The sequence below is a fragment of the Saccoglossus kowalevskii genome, chromosome 22 (assembly GCF_978046115.1).
Source record: "Saccoglossus kowalevskii chromosome 22, keSacKowa6.1, whole genome shotgun sequence".
Classification (NCBI taxonomy): Eukaryota; Metazoa; Hemichordata; class Enteropneusta; family Harrimaniidae; genus Saccoglossus; species Saccoglossus kowalevskii.
Window position 1 is genome coordinate 15,319,667 of NC_140662.1, and position 4,912 is coordinate 15,324,578.

The 4,912-nt window shown below is 33.4% G+C and overlaps 1 long non-coding RNA gene across 1 annotated transcript; it reads left to right on the forward strand.

The window, feature by feature from the left end:
• The first annotated feature begins 568 nt into the window (after window positions 1-568).
• Window positions 569-4,436, forward strand: LOC146729044 (uncharacterized). The gene is made up of 3 exons (XR_014928176.1): window positions 569-715; window positions 2,038-2,229; window positions 4,244-4,436. It is a non-coding gene; the product is annotated as an uncharacterized LOC146729044 (long non-coding RNA).
• The last annotated feature ends 476 nt before the right edge of the window (window positions 4,437-4,912 follow it).

A 4,912-nucleotide genomic window follows, 5' to 3' on the forward strand; every position in this document is an offset into this window, starting at 1 on the left:
ATATTCATTTAGAGCCAGATACTTATCAAACAAATTATGAAATAGTTTTGATTCTACGACTTCATCGGTTGTTTGGTTTAGTTTAGATTTGATTGTGGTTGGTATAACATGATCTCATTAGCCAGGGTTCTTTGATAAAAGTTTACTGAACAAGTCGTCTGAATGAAAGTTTACGATACCTCAACAAATTATTTGTTGATATTTTTCTAGCAACTGATTAGCATAGCCTGCGTGTGCGTTATTATATATTCATATACCAATTATTAACGCTTTAAACGCCCTCACGCGACATTACATGTTTTTTTTCCACTGGTACAGAACAGAGAATTATTGACATCCCATGCAACGTCACGAAGCAACCAGCCAATCATAGATTCAATGGACACGTCAATGCGCAATTTATTCACTTCTACGATGACCGGCAAAATATGTGATACCGTAGTGATAATAAATACGCTTTGATGTTGGTCACTGGTTTAAAACACTGAAAATACCTGTTGATCACGGGCACGAACGAACAGTGAAAAAAGCACATGGATCAGTGACATTTATTTTGTAGACCTCTAAACAAGAAGTGAACCGAGCCATGCTCCGCCTATCATTAAAACCGAGACACGTCATTTGCTTGCATGCATAATTAATACCAAGGGAAACTATAAGGGTTACTTTGCTATCCCACGGCACTGAGTGTTAACAAATCGACTTAATAGAACAGGTAAGCAGTCAAAGTTTTTGTTCCTAGATATTAATTGTTGTTCAGTCAATGTGTGTTCGCTCGCCACTAATTTATTCAGCATTATTTGCAATATTAGACGGGGTTATTATCACTTAAAAAATCGCATGACTGTGATTGAGACTCACAATACACCCATATGGCATTGTAAATAATCATCAAAGTGTGTGTTTTTTTTGGGGTATTCATAGTTTTCGAACATTTACAATTTTGATTTTGTCCTTTAAGCCTGTTTTCCAGAAGTTAGATTTGATATGTGTGTAACAATAATAAAACAATATGCTGGACCTTCGAATAATCGCGTGTACCATATGCCCTGTGTAGTTTTACAATATAACCATGGTCACATGCACTGGCTTCAACAATCATGCCTCTACACACAAGCCTAGTCATGTTGATGGCATGTCATCAAATTGCGAAAGTCGTGAATGTATTTTTCACTTTACGAAAATGGTGTAAATACTTTAAATACAAATCATGATGAAAATATTGTATAAAATAAATAAACAACCCACACAAATACAGAGAGATTTAATTCTAACATATCTTAAAATAGTATAGTAGAGATTACTGATAATCCCTAGAATAACATTAGGCCTTTCAAAAATATACCTTTTTTTCAAAATATATCTGTTGTGATATTTCATTTATTTAAAGTATGGAGACATGATATTTTTTATTGCACATTACGTCAACTGGTCATAAATTCTGGGGAATAAACAACATTAACCGTCACAGCAAGTGAGTGTAATGAAGTTGAACGTCCAGTTTTCAACCTGCTTCATCATTGGATGCTTCCATCTCATGCGCACTCATGAGGGTAGGGGGTTGTTGTCCAAGATTAACATCAGCTACGCCTATTTAGAAGCAGGCAACAACATCAACTATTAGGAGCAGGCAACTGGACATGATAGCTACAAATATATGTGAAGTAATGACAAGTAAATATAATGTTAAGCATTATATCAACTCACATTTTTCAGAATATAATCGGTACAATCATGGAATAAATCTCAGAAAACTAATAAAATACTAGCTGTCCAAGAATAAATATTCACATTTACCTTGAGATGGCTATAAAAGATTTCTGTTTGTTTAAGGAAGTAAAAAGAATAAGTTGTTACTTCTATACTTAAATACCAGAACACGATTCCATTTTAGAGATTAGGCACTGATTTATCAAATTGTACATATGTGAGTTGTCTATGTTCAGTCTTTCTACTTGTTCCAGTGTCAAAGCGAGCCATTTTGTATATCATATATTTATTATGTCTTTATTCCCATACATGTCTCATTATAAAAAGGAAAGCAAAGACCAAACGCCACTGTTCGTTTATCTCTGTTATTCATACATCGTGCCATTGTCTGTACAATATGAAGAAACTAGTGTTGCTTCTGTCCGTGTTACTCATTGTGGCCATGTTCATTGATGGTGGTGGTTGTTGGAGAAGAAGACGAAGACGAACGGGCCTCCGAGCAGCTGTGAGCAACCTCATGTGAGTAAATGTAGTTTTGTATGTCAAACAAACTGATATAATTAAAAACAAGAACACATTTCGAAAAAGCCTGTCAATGTATTGTATATATTTTTGTATTCCTTTACCAACTGATCAGCATAATGTAATGGGTTTTGCATCATATTCAAATTATTCTTATAAAAAGATGATTATCGTCCCTGTCTGTATGTCATTACAGTTTACTTATATCAGCAAAGAAAGATCAACTTATAGAGACGTTACTGCACTATAAAAAACAGATACATATAATAACAAATGGGCCCACTCGAATGCTACGAATGTAATAATGGATGGGTTTGATTGAGAAAAACAGACCAAAATGACCCTGAGGGAGTAATAAGTAATCCCCTCTCCATTGCAGAATTTTCCAGACTTTTTAATATTACTGATCACTGAGTGTTCTTCTGCTAGTCCTGTCAATTTCAATTACAGTCAAATTACAAGTAAATAAATGATTTAATTTTTGAAAACTCATGTAATACATCAAATGAAAAGATTTTGGGGGAATTCAAATCTGAAATATAATCATAAATGGGAATAACACCGTTTGATATTGTTAAATTTATTTATAAATAACCCAAAATTGAAAATAAAAACTATATAGTTAAACTAATAGTGTATTGGTTCATGTATGTAAATTGTGGTACCATATGCAATGAGTGTTAACAATTGGCAACACTGATATTAATGATAAATGGAGAACGGAAAATAATTTTGCCATTTTTTGTGACAATTGAATCTCAAAATATGGCGCATGGTATAAAAAAGATTAAAGCGGGGGAGTCGTCACCTGCGCATGCGCCATATGGCCAAAGCGCGTCATTGTTTACAAACAAGCGTCTACCCGTTTTAGCGTGTGTTGTTATCGTCGCTTGGGACTCAATTCCCGCACGTGCGCAGACGACCCTTCCGCTTTAATATAATATTCAGGTATACAATTCAGAGTGAAAAACATTTAATGTAGAATTCAATGTTGAAATAATTCCATGGATCGGTAGAAATATTTTGTGAGGTGCTGTCATATTGGTTATAACAATATTGATTTGTTTCCAAATTGTTCATGCTTGCACTACATGGCATCACTTACATTGGCAGACTGTCTTTGAACGTCATATATAAATGTAAACGGTATTTAAAGTAGCCAGTGTATAAAATACAAATTATGATGAAAAATACTGTATGAAATAAATAATAAACGCCGATAAACAACCCATAAAAATACAGAGAGATTTAGTTCGAATATATCTTAAAATAGTATAGTACATATTACTGACAATTCCTTAAATACAATGAAATTGAGTGTCAACATTAGGCCTTGCAAACATACTTCTCATTATTTTTTTCAAAATATTTAAAAAAGATCCTTGGCGCTGATTAATTGTTTAAAAACCATTGCCCGCTATTTCATTTGAGTGTTGTTTCAATATTAATTGACAGATTGATAGCAAATCAATGACTGGGTCGTAATGAAAATAATACGACAGAAATAATATTCCAGTCTGCCTGTAAGGGGTTCTTACTACTGAAACAGTTGTTGTTAAAGTGCTTAATGATTTAATGATGCCTATATATGACCGCAAAATTTAAATTTTTTTAAAGTGCTAGATTTTATAATGTTGATATTAATATTAATATCGTTATTGATATCTTGGTTGGATGGTTGGTCAAAGTTGTTTTGGTAGCACCGACGTTTTTCACTCATGGTTTAGATCTTACTCAAGTGACAGGCATCAATACGTTAAAATTCATCGAGCCATTATTTTAATTCTATGTCATATTTTATTTTGTCTCAACATCTTCCCACTCTGTGGTATCATTCCATTATATTCCATTTTTATTTTATTATGTGTGTATGCATGTGTACATGCACATTGTGAGACAACTTAGGGATAATATATTCCAGAGTTACCACATAAATGTTAAAATTTAAATGCAGTATTTGTATTCATACAAATAAATTCCGGCACTAATGATACTTTTTTTTGTTTTTCAGTGATGAAACCCAAGATGACGTTGGAGTTGGTAACCAGGATGATACTAGTACCATGTCACCCTTTGACAAAATCTTGAAACGATAACAATATTCATGTCATTCTACATGTCACGTCAATTCTGAATAGATGTTAGATTGTTATACCAATAAAGTCTAGCTTTACTTTCTGCATATTGTCACAAACATGCACAAACTATTGTTGTTATTACCTTAAGTCACAGTGGTATAACTAGTAATACAAACAGTCTTAAATTATAAAACCATTTTCAATTGATTCCTCGACTTCATTGTATTGTTTAATGTACGATTCGATGGCAGTTATTATAGCATGATCTATTTAGCCAGGGCTCTTTGAGATAAAAGTTTACTACGAAGTCCGAAGAAAATGTCAGTATACGTAGACAAGAAATTACATGGAAGTACGAAGTTAAATATAACATTGAGATTAGGTCAAGTACATTAAACAATTCTTCCACTACGCTGTGCGAGTTCCAGTACTATTTTCTAAATCCATGTTGCACAATACGTTCTGTCTCGGAATCGCCGTGTTGAGGATTGCGTACCCATGAAATCACCCTACTCGTGTTCACGGGTGGATTTTGAATCTGTTAAAAGTTTTAACTCACTTCATGTAAAGTAATGGCAGAAATAAAAAACAATTAGGGCACA